Source organism: Vombatus ursinus, unplaced genomic scaffold (assembly GCF_900497805.2).
Source record: "Vombatus ursinus unplaced genomic scaffold, bare-nosed wombat genome assembly UNPS02014863.1, whole genome shotgun sequence".
Lineage (NCBI taxonomy): Eukaryota > Metazoa > Chordata > Mammalia > Diprotodontia > Vombatidae > Vombatus > Vombatus ursinus.
Window position 1 is genome coordinate 12,745,846 of NW_020954641.1, and position 12,239 is coordinate 12,758,084.

Below are 12,239 nucleotides of genomic sequence, written 5' to 3' on the forward strand. Positions count from 1 at the left end.
GAAGTCAGAAGATCTGGGCTTTAATTTTGACTTTACCTTTTACTTCCAATATGATCCTGGTTAAGTCATTTTTATCATTTTAGGACACTATTGCCACACCCTTAAAAAAAGTGGTTGGACTAGATAATCTCTGAAGTCTTAACTAGCTCTTGAGTCTACGAAATCCGTAAAATGAGGGCAACAGACTAAATCATCTCAAAATTCCCTTACAATTCTGAAATCCTAGTATCAATCATCTTTAATGATATAAAGTGATGGGGCGGGAAGTGTGAAAGGTTTGAAGAAGCCAGACATCCCCAAACCTTTCCCTTCTGTTTGAGTACTTTTTCCTGAAAAACGAAAGGGATTATGCCAGAAATTAGGTGTTACTTGGTGAATTTTATATTTTATTTGCCAGCCATTACAATACTATTTTCTTGAAGCCTGCTATGTAAGGTTGGATCTACATGATGCAAATGATTCCAAATTTATATTATATATATATATTTATATATATATATACATGCATATATATATACACACATACATATATATACATATACATATCTACCTATCTATCTGTATATCAGAATATACAAGATGCAATATGAAATAATGGATAGAAAGTTGGTCTTGGAGTCAGGAAGACTTGAACTCAAGTCTCATGTCTAACACACATTAGCTGTGAAACCCTGGACAAATCTTTTAGCCTTTCTCTAGTGAATGCTAAGATAGATGCTCTAAGATCGTAATTTGTGCAGCAGTTGCAGGCATCCTCTGGTAGAAGGAACTTCTCCATTGGGAGCTTCTTACACCAATGAAATCATAGGTCCAGTTAAAACAAAGAGACATGTGTCTATTGCAGAGTATCCAAATATATACTTGTCATGGCCATCCAACATTTTGAACTTTCCTTTCCCCATAGACAGGCCCACACAATGATTCTATCTAGGGAGGTAGAAAACATGGTGAAGATATAGGTAGAATAGGGGGCATTCTGGAAAGATGGCGGATGGAGTAGGTCACAAATTTCCAGGCTCTCCACATTTTCTCCAGATAGACAGAAAATCGTCATGAAATGGACTTTGAATAACAGAAATAAAGGGGTAAAGCAGTTCTTCTCTTAAGATAACTTGAGAGTACCTCAGAAAAGACAAGGCCTCCAGGTGCTGAGGTGTGACCTGAATGAAGTGTAGATAGATACCTACAGGCCAATTCCACTGAATCAACAAGCAGTAGGCCCTGAGGGCAGCTCCAAAAGGAAGAGGCCTAGGCCTCAAGAAATTTCACCTCAACTTTCACCTCACAAATTGTTATATATTTGGAGGGAATAGCAAGTTGGAAGATTTGCAGTTTCATGCGCAATCATCTTTTTTTTATTATACTGTGTTATGGAAATGCTTGTTTTGTTCTGTGAATTGAAAATAACATTTTAAAAAAAGGAGTAAATCTGTGCACACCACAGAATACTAGAATTCCATTTTACATTTTAATTGGAGAAAAATAAACACCATTTGCATTTATTTAAAAAAATGGCAGAATATGTACGAGATCTACTGACAGCATGTAGTCTAGAAAGATCCCTCTAAACTTTATATTTGTTTATACATGTTTATACATGTTTAATCTCCCAGTAGAATGTAAACTCCTTGAGGGCAGGGACTAGTCCTCCCCTCCTCCTTGTTTCCCCAAGGTCTTGTATATGGTGGATCCTTATTAAATGTTTATTAGGTTGATTTTTTTTTAGAAGAAAAAAATAGAAAACCCCTTTGAAGCTGATAGACATAAGTATTTTCAAAGTTACAAACTGCTGCAAAATGTCTTGTATCCAGTTCTCATATGGAAACAATAACCACATACTTCAATGAGTTGTTTCCAAGAATATTGTTTTTCAATCATAGTCTTACATCTAAAAGACCGTTACAAAATCGTGTGATAGTGTGAGTGGAAAGAAGACTTAAGACGAGGATTTGGGGAAAGGAGCTCTGTTTATGGTTCTGCTGCTAATGAACTGTGTCACCTCAGATTATTCACAGTACCTCTCTGGACTTTAGTAACCTGGGATTTCATTTCTTCCCTTACAAAATGAGCAAGTTTTACTATTGTCCTTTCCAGATCTAACATTGTACATTTCTCATATATTTTACAGACAGGTTGTCCAACAATCTAGGATATATGTATCTGACTGGAGGTCACCTGGCCTCACTACGGCCCAGCAAAAAATCTCCACTTAGCTTCAAGATCATAGCTTTAGACCTGGAAAGTACCTTTTTGGTTATCTTATCCAAAGCCGTTATTTGACAACTGAGGAAACAAGTCAAGCAACATGTCCAAGGTCCAATGTATGATAACTATCTGAAGTGGGTCTTGAACTTTCCTCTGGACCATACTGCCTCCCAGGGCTCTGAGAGCTTGGAACACAATAGCCTCACTAAGTCTGGCTTTCTTTTTTCAGTTTCATCCGACTGTAGATTACAGGGAGGCATGGGCCCAGTTTTCTTCAAGGTAGGAAGAATGAACCAACCTCATCTTTCTTTCTTAGAAGTGAGGGTGGAAGGAGATATTTCTAAAATGGTATTCTTTGAAGGATCATTTAGAACACTCCACCTAAAAAAAATAATAATCCTAGGACTCATTAGGGGCAGCTAGGCACAGTGAGTAGAGTATTGGCCCTGGAGCCAGGAAGACTCATCTTCCTGAGTTCAAATCTGGTCTCAGATACTTTCTAGCAGGGTGACTCTGGGCAAGTCACTTAACCGGGTTGACCTCAGTTTCCTCATCTGTAAAATCAGCTGGAGAGGGAAATGGCAAGCTACTCCAATATCTTTGCCAAGAAAACCCCAAATGGGGTCAGGAAGAGTTGGATACAACTGAAATGACTGAACACCAAAAAAGACTCATTAAGGGAGAAATGAGAATTCATTTTACAATAAACAGTAAGTGAAGAGAGAACCATGCCAACCTATGTGTAATCACAACACAGTTAACCTACATCTAGTGTTTGGTGTTAATGGCTAATTTGTGTCTAAAATAGCACTGTACGAGGTTGTAGTTAAATGGATGTTTTACATTGAATATGCTTGACAGAGTGTCACTACAGGCTTACCAAAGCCCACCCATTGAACATCCACAGAGGCCCACGGCCTGCCGTTGGAAATAAAGTGACTATGTGAAGTTTTCCTTTCATAAGATTTTTTTTAATTGACTCGAGTCAGCAAAATTAAAAGACATCAGCAGGGCAATGTTGGTCAGGTCCCTATTTTCACAAATAATACCTTTCTTGCCTTTTACAAGCCTGTTTGAGGACCTGCCGTGCATCCTGGCTACAATTCAAAGCCTGTCTAATGAAAGCACCTCCACTGTCAGCAATGCTAATGTCACTTTAAAGAGTGTGAAATGTTGCTAAATGTGTCAGGAAACAATTAGATAACATAAGAGGCATGTTTTCTCAGCACACAGCAAAATATATTATGCAGGCAGAAGATAAACTCAAAGTTTTCAGAGGTATAGCACATTCAGCATACTCTCTCTCTCTCTCTCTCTCTCTCTCTCTCTCTCTCTCTCTCTCTCTCTCTCTGTTTCTTTTTAAATCCAACAGAGAAATTGTTTGGCAAGAGTAAGCCCTGTTTCAAATACTTGGAAAAGGCATAAAGGCCTGATCTGCCTGTGACTGCTGCAGTTTGAGCCTTGGACTATCAGGCTCCAGGAGATACAAACAGTCCTCAACCCAAATTAAATGTGTGCCCTCCTAATTAGCATTATAAATATAGGTTTGCCTGAGCCAGAGTTGATAAAATTACAGTGTTGGGCTAGAAAAGAATCATTTGCTCTCCCATACAGATACAATAGCCACCGGTTTTGCATGTTTGAAACAAGGCGCTCTGAGTCTTCAACCAGCCTCTAGACAGGTTGGCTTGGGGAGCTAAGGTAAACACCGAGGAAGCAGCCTAGAGCCGCATAACCAGGGCACGGACCCAATTTGCTCTGTAAATGCCAAAACATAGAGGGTTTTATCCCTGAATTCTGAGGAAAAAAGTTCTCAACAGCAAAAATATGATGGTAAAGATTGGTTTGAATTCCATCTGTAGGGATTCACAAGTGTGCCTCATTACGGTCTGGACTTCCTAGATACTACGGTACAGTCAGAAGAAAAAGTCATGTAATAAATATCTCCAGCACTTTAGAGTACCGAGATGGTTCTTGCCCAATTCCCTCATTTTATACACCAGGGATTCTTAACCTTTTTCAATGTTCTGACCCCTTTGGCAGTTTAGTAAGTCCTTAAGAGCCCTTCCAAGAAAAAGGTTTTTAAATGCATAAAATAAAATGCATTAGACTAAAAAGGAAATTGATTATATTGAAATATAGTCATAAAATATGAACCAAATTCATAGACTTCATGTTAAGTACCTTAAAACTGTGGCCCAGTAAGGTTCCATGGCTTGCCCTGCATCACACAGCCTATTAATATACATATCCAGGAATTATAACTTATGGTTTGTATCTCTCCATGTTCTCTATGAGAACTCAACTAATTCATAAGTACAGAAAAGGAAAGACCTGACTTAGTATCAGTTCATATGAACATTTGATCTTGAGGTTTTAGTTATAATTTGACAAACATTTATGAAATAGCTACTGTGTGTAAGGTACTATATGATAGGCATTTGTTGCTGTTGCTCAGTCCCACTCTTTGTGACACTGTGGACCATATTGTCCACAAAAAAAATATTTTTTTTGGAAGAGACACTGGAGTGGTTTGCCATTCCCTTCTCTAATGGATTAGGGCAAATAGAGGCCAAGTGACTTGCCTAAGGTCATACAGATAATAAGTGTCTGAGGCCATGTTTGAACTCAGGTCTTCCTGACTCCAGGCTCAACACTCTACCCACTGAGTCATCTAACTGCCTCTTAGGCATAGACAATGTAAAAAAGTTCAAGCTCTATAGCAATTTTTAAAAGGTCTGGTTTAGGCCACATTAATAGAAATATAGTATAATGCAACTACAAAAACATCCTGCGTCTTTAGGCTATATTAAAAGGAATATGGTATGCATATCAATAAAAATAAGCCCAACTGTACTGTGTTGATTCTTTGACTGCACATTTCTGTTCAGTTCTAGGTATCACATTTTAAGGACAGTGACAATATGAAATGTATTCAGAGGAGGGTAACCAGTATGTTGAGTGATGGTTAGTGATACTAGGGATAAAAAGGAGGGTCATGAACCTATGTGTTCAAATACGTGAAGGGCTAGCATACAAAAGACAGAATAAATGTGTACCATGTTGCCCTGAGGACAAAACTAGGATCTATATAGATAGATGCTACAAGAGGGCAAATTTCAGGTTAACACAAGAAAGGATGTCCTAGTAAAGAAAGCTGTCCAACAACAGGATGGTATTCTTGGTAAAGAAACTCCTCGTATTTAAGCAGAGATCAGAGGATCAGCTGTCAAAAATACCACAAAAGGGTTTCTTGAATTAGGTGGTAGGCTAAACTTGTTCATATTAAATTATAAGATTTTTATGATTTTTTTAGCTACTGTTCTCCAAGACAGGAAAGGCCATGAAAGGTCAGAGGCCTAGGCAGGTATTACTATTCTCCTACTTTGGGAATCAGTGATATATTTGCTCTAATCCCTTCCATCTTGCTGAAAAATGTTTAGCTCCCAGCTGAAAATTGAGACCCATATAGACTCATCCATCCTTAGAGGACTTAACTTTATTTAAAAGAAACATGTCACTGTGTTGAAATTTAAGCTCAAATTAATTATAGGAAATGTAATATTTAGGCAACCTCAGTTTCAGGATTCAGCATTTCAGCTTGAAGCAGTTTCCAGTATTAAATGGGAGATTATAACTGGTCTCAACATAATAACCCTTTCTGCTTTTATAGCTGCTTTCATCTGAAGATCTCAAAGCACCCTGCAAACAATAATTAATTTTCACCTGGGAGGTAAAGAAGCCTTCCTCTGGCTCATTTGTTAGAGCAGGGTGTGACTTGTCAATGATTAGGCAGAAAATAGAAGGGGGGTGGTTTGCTGCTCTCACCTGCTTGCCCTACAATCAGACTAAGGAGCTGCACTGCCTCTTTCTAGCACTGATCTGGCAAATATTGACCTACTTTTAAAGGGATCCTGCCCCCTATTTTAGAAGAGCTAAATTCAGGCACAATAGGATTTCACTGGGGGTGGAGTTTCTTTCCTAATAGACTTTCAGACCTGCCATGAAAAGAAACAGGTGATCCATGGAGAACACATGTGGTTAATCCCAGGTGAGGATGCGTTGCTCTTATAAGATTTCTGTTAAATCTTACCATTTTCTTGCCCCATCCCACTCCCACTTTTACCCCCACCCCCAAATCCCTGTTTCTATAGATACAGAGTAGCTCAACCACTTCAGGATATAAACATCTGGTACAATATATTCCCTACTTATTTGGCAGCCCACCAAAATGAAGGGGCACTGAGAGAGGCCTAGAATAAGCTGAATTTTGTGGGGATCCTGGAAATGCTATAGGCTTCCACAATTCTCCTTCAGTAAACAGACCCTTGGTGGATAGCATGTAACCTTTTCTCTTCTGCATATGCTAATGAGGATGGCCCTCCCTCTACTCCCCTAGCAGAAGAGTACTAAAACTTCTCTCCATCCTCTACTTTACTTACCACACTTGCCTCAGTGTCCTTATCTTCTCTTTCCTCCTCTACTTAATTTTGTAGTATTTGGTCACACCAAATTTATAATGATGTAACTTTATTATTGAACTCTTTCTCAAAAGTGGGATTTGAGGCTAATCAAGAAGTACCACCTCATGTGACCCTCAAGATTAAAACTGTGGAAATGGTATAGAAGTTCTTAGTCAACAGCATCTGCTGCTGGCTCATATATTTTTTTGTATGATATTTTTGTATGATATTTTCTTTGTATGATATCATGCTTTTCATTGAAAACTCTTTTCTCTGCTCCTCCCCACCCTCTACCCCCACTACCCTATTAAGGCTTAATGGTCTATCATTTTAAAAAAGAAACAAAAAAATTCTGTGCTAACTGAATCTGATCTAATCCTAATAGTTATCACACCACCTGAGCAGTCACATAACCAAGGCTGAAAGACATAACAGAAGAAATGAAAAGATATCAAAAATCACTGATTTTTAGAACTGGAAGGGACCCTTAGATGTCATCTCATCCAATCTTCTCATCTGCAAGATGAGAAAATGAAGGGGTAGAGAAGTAAAGAGACTTTCCCCTAGGGTCACACAACAAATTAGTGCCAGAGCCTTGCAGCATTCTCCCATTCCATATGATTCAAAATGATGGTGACCTTTGCCTTGAAACTCCTCAGAGTTAGTTCAACATTTATGGTTCTAGAGAGAAATAATGCTTGATGTAATAACAAAAGAATACTTCCTTTTGAGGTGGGAGGGAGAGTCAATGAAAAAAACCTGGTCTTTTCATCACTGGAAAACACAAACAAGAAATAGGGCCATTGCTGGGGTCTGACTGCAGGTGATTTAGGGGAAAACATGGCCAAGAAAGTTCAACATGGCAGCTGGACCAAGGCAGGACAAAGTGGGACATGCTTCAGAATTAAAATCTGGACAGACACAAATGTATTGATATTTGCTGCCATGGAAAAAGAAAACAAAACACCAAATTCCCTTGCAAAGCCATTTTCACATGCATATCTATCACAAAGGGAAGAGAAAGAAATAGCACAGTGTAGTAAATTAATTTTAGTCATGTTGCCTGATTTTTCCTTTAGCTTGACCTGATTTTCTTTTAAGCCTTAGGCACGGTTAATTTGTAGGGGTGATAGAGAGAGAGAGAGAGAGAGAGAGAGAGAGAGAGAGAGAGAGAGAGACTCACAAGATGAAAATCTTTTCTTGAATATAAATATATCCTTTTTCTATACTTGAAAAAATAAAAATAAAATCACATCTTCAGGACTATGAAAATAAAGGGGATAGGAGATATATGGAAAGAACTTTGTTTTTATAGTTTTTGCACATTGGATGAGATATACATAGTAGAAATAAGAAGACAAACATCATCTAAGGTAGATTATTTAAAAAAAACAAACAACCTAGAAACACAGAATTACTACATTACAAGCTCCACAGTTCTTATTATTGGCAGTAGTGTGGTTATTTGTGGGGAACTCAATAAATAAGAAATATTTCTCATTTGAATTTTGCTGAAGTCAAGCTACTTTATCAGAGGGACTGAAGATTAATTTATATCTGCAAAACTTAAGACCTTAAGCTCAGGACTGAAATAGAAAACCTCAAATCTGTAATTTCAGTTTACATAGAATAGGTAAAATGAAAGTTGAGATATTATCCATGGAAATAAACAGTTGGTTAATTGGGTCTGTGTGACCTCCCATTAGGGACAGAAACAGTCGACAGCAGGGAAAGCTACTTAAGACCTTTCTTGACAAACTCAACAAGTAACTCCACTGTGAAAAAGGGCAGATATTTCCTAACACACTATTCCAAGGAAATGTAACTTAAAAAAAAAAAAAAAAAAGCACATAGCCTGTATCTGTGTAAGTGAATGAATGTGAAATCACTTCTCAACTAGATTTCATTTGAGATGAATGCCTCATCCTTGAAATGTCCATTCGGTTACAGAATCTTCTCCAAAATGTTTGGATGTTACCTGATAATTCAAACCTATGAGGTAATACTAAAACTCATCAGAACCATATTATTCTCAAATTCCACCAAATATCCAAACAAAAAGCACAGATACTTTCTTAAAAACTTGGAAACTGCAATACTTTTTGAAACAGTGACGTACACCAGAAAATCAAAATATCTAGTACTTAAGCAAAAAATCTCCCATCTGTAACTCATCCATATTGCTTTTATATTTAGGAAATCGAGTTTAGAATCAGAATTTGATTTGCTTTTGTCCAGGCACACTCCTTTTTACCTAATGTTGTAATTTCTTATCTGTTACAAAGAGCACATGTAACAAAATTCGACACCTACTTGTGGGGCTAAAACAAGACAGAAAACAGCCAATACTGCAGGTTCATTTTCTCCAAAAATTGTAGGAAATTTATACAGTGCAGGCATGCAAGCCAAAAACATGGATTACTATTAAAAGAGGGTCCAAAGAGATCAATGCATAGGATAATAATTACTTGCTGTCAAATGTTAAAACCACTAAATTTTTGTCTTGTTAAATCATCTGATGGCCCTTTCTTTTTTAGTTAAATGGGGATAAATAATAAAAAACAATTTACAACTAAAAGATGCTAGGGTTTTGCAGCTGCTGAATGTCTTCTGGGGAGATTAGATTCTATAATGAGGAGATATAACCATCATTTTATAAAAGCTGTTGCTGTCTTGGGAAAAACACCACTGAATACGATTAGAAAATGCCTTTCTTTCCATGAACCTATTACAGTTGAGAGCTGATTGCTTGGCATATGCTTAATGATATCTTCATAGGTGGAAAACAATCATTTGTTACAGTGGGTTTTGACAATGTATTAAGCTCAACTTCGTTCTTTGGATTCTGTAATTTAAATGGTTAGAAAAACACATAAAGACTAACACTTGCAAAAATTTAGGGGAAACACCCTAGCAATCTCAGAATCCACATATTCCTTAACAAGAATTCTTTCCTTGGTAATTTAAATATCAGCCTCTTAATAAAACATATAAACACAATGCAACAGAGAGGCATTTTTGAAAAGAGAAGCAACACTTTTTTTTTTTTTAATAATGTAGACACAGGTGAAAATGGCTAATGGGCCTATCTTCTCTGTACCCTTTACCAAGTGGCAGAATAATGTAGGTTTAATCAGGGTACAAGTACTGGGCATCAGTCTGAAGCTTAAAGTCCTGAGCTTTACAAATATAAATTAATCTTTGGTCTTGTGATAAAGTGCTGTGACTTCAGCTAAATTCAAATAAGAAAGATTTTGGAGCACAGACCTATTTGGAGGGGGGCTGCTGCTCTTGAAGATTCATATCACCCCCTTACTTCCATTACTTGAGGCAGGTATTTTTAACCTTTTATTTTTGTTGCATGGACCCTTTTGGTAGTCAGTCTGGTGAAGCCTATCACTTTCACAGAACAAGGTTTTTAAATGCATAAAATAAAATACATAAGATCATGAAGGAAATCAATTATCTAGAAATAATTATATCTATCTACCTACCTATCTAATCATGGGCCCCCAGGTTAAAAATCCCTGGCATCATAGGAAGGGGATGATAGAGGACAGAATAGACATTTTTTTTATTTTTCTGTATGAGCTGCTTGCCCCAGTCCGCTGGCAAAGGGGAAGCACGTTTTTGCTGCCATCATGGTGGTACAAGTGAATCTTGAACCATAGGATGTTCACAGATAGAAGCAAGAAAGCCCTACACTTTGGGATATTTTTTTTTTATCCATTTGCAATCAAAATTCTGCCTTCAAGTTCTCATATCCACTTAGACCTAAAGATAGACTGTGGAGCTTCTCAAGGCAATGTCTTATTTCTGGAATCCACTGTCACAAAATAGATAAAGCCATTAAATAAAACAGACCACATTTTGAATCAACTTTTACCATTCATTCGTTCATTCAACAAATATTTATCAAGTTCTTGCTATAAAAAGATACCTGATTGTCCCATGGAAGAGCTGTTATTAAAAACTATTTTCATTAACTTCTTCGAGCAAAGAAAATAAAGCTAGAGCGGAGACATACAACATTTGTTCTTTGAAATCTTGTAAAAAAAATCAATGACTATGCACGCTTGCATTAACACAGTGGCTTATCTTTCAAAATACATACCACATAGTAGGAATCAGAATTAGGTAGTGAGCAGATTTACTGAAATCAAATTGGCTCTAGGAATTCTCTCCTGCCCCAAACAAGAAAACAATCAATTTGATAAACAACCTCTGGTAAAGCTTTGACTTACTCCAATCAACATAATTTCCAAGTTGAGAAATGAAAACTTCGAAGGGGACTGACACATTTTACCATAAATGGGTTTCCAGCTTTTGCTCCTTAATGCAGGTAGTGTAGAAACGATCTCCTGGGATTAGTGCAACAATTAGTGATTCATGCACCCTGAGTTGCAAGTAAGTGGGAAACATCACACCTTCGTGAATGAACATGAAAAAATTCAGAGTTGAAATAATTTAGCTTTTTTTTTTTTTTTTTTGCCAAACCACATCAACGTCACCTATATCACACAAGTCCCTTAATCCGGCGCACCAGAATTATTATTAACTCTTTGCAATCTAACCGAAAACAGCAACCCTTTGAGACAGATTCCCTGCAATCTGCTAAGAGAATCGGGTTTCACTTCTGTAGTTACAAATGGAAGGAGCCCAGCAGGACTTAGGAACCTGGCTTTTGCATATATCATGCCCCAGGTGCTTCTTGCCTGAGTACTTCAAAACCAGTATCAAAGTCTTACCCTCATTGCTGGTGTGTCCTCAGGATCAGTCCCCCTGGAGCTGTCTAACAGTTCGTCAGTTTCACATTTTGCACTCCACCAGAGCTGGGAAGCTGCTGCAATTGGTTCCCTCCGTTAAACTTAAGTAGGAGGAGAGGAAGAGCTCTTCTGACTATATACCAAGTCCTAAATACTGGGAGGGGCTCCAATCTTTGGAAGCTCTGCCTCCACCCTGCCTGGGGCTAAAACACTGCACCCAATATCTAGCTTCTTACCTAAGCACAAGAGAAGTGACTTGCTTAAATCACTTTTGTTTTTAAATGGCACCCACTCCAAATGAACGGGCCACCTTTGTATAATGCCATCCTCGGCCCTATTCAACTCTTCCCCCATAGATCAAAGAATTATAGAAAAATGTGCAGGTTGGGTACTTGACCTTCTCTGAGGCCTCATATTTCTAAATCCTGTGATCCTGACTTGGGATAGGTAGAAGATTTAGAACTGGAAAGAATCTTAGCCTACTAGTCTAGCTCCTTTATTGTATAGATAAGAAAACTGAGGTCCAGAGAGGAAAAAGGACTTGCCATCAAGATAACTAAACTGGTAGATAAGGGGAAATGCTGAAATCAAGGTGTACCTAGATTTCAGCAAATCATTTGACATGAGTTTTTTCAATGGTCTGTGGAGCATAGTACTTGGTACATGGCAGTAGGGTCTTAACAAATGTTTATTGGTTGATTCAACAAGATGGCTAAATTATGAGTGAAGTTAAGTGGACCTGACCCTGGCTAAATGATCAGGCCCAAACAGTAGTAACAAACAGTTTCATGACAACTTTGAAGAA

At 37.8% G+C, this 12,239-nt stretch overlaps 1 protein-coding gene across 8 annotated transcripts in view; it reads right to left on the reverse strand.

The window, feature by feature from the left end:
- Positions 1-11,528, reverse strand: part of TENM2 (teneurin transmembrane protein 2) — a 392,109-nt gene extending 380,581 nt beyond the window's left edge. For all 8 annotated transcript variants that reach the window (XM_027841747.1, XM_027841746.1, XM_027841748.1 and 5 more), the window contains exon 1: positions 11,417-11,528. The gene's annotated coding sequence lies outside the window, so the exon portion shown is untranslated. The remainder of the gene's footprint in view (positions 1-11,416) is intronic.
- Positions 11,529-12,239: the final 711 nt, after the last annotated feature.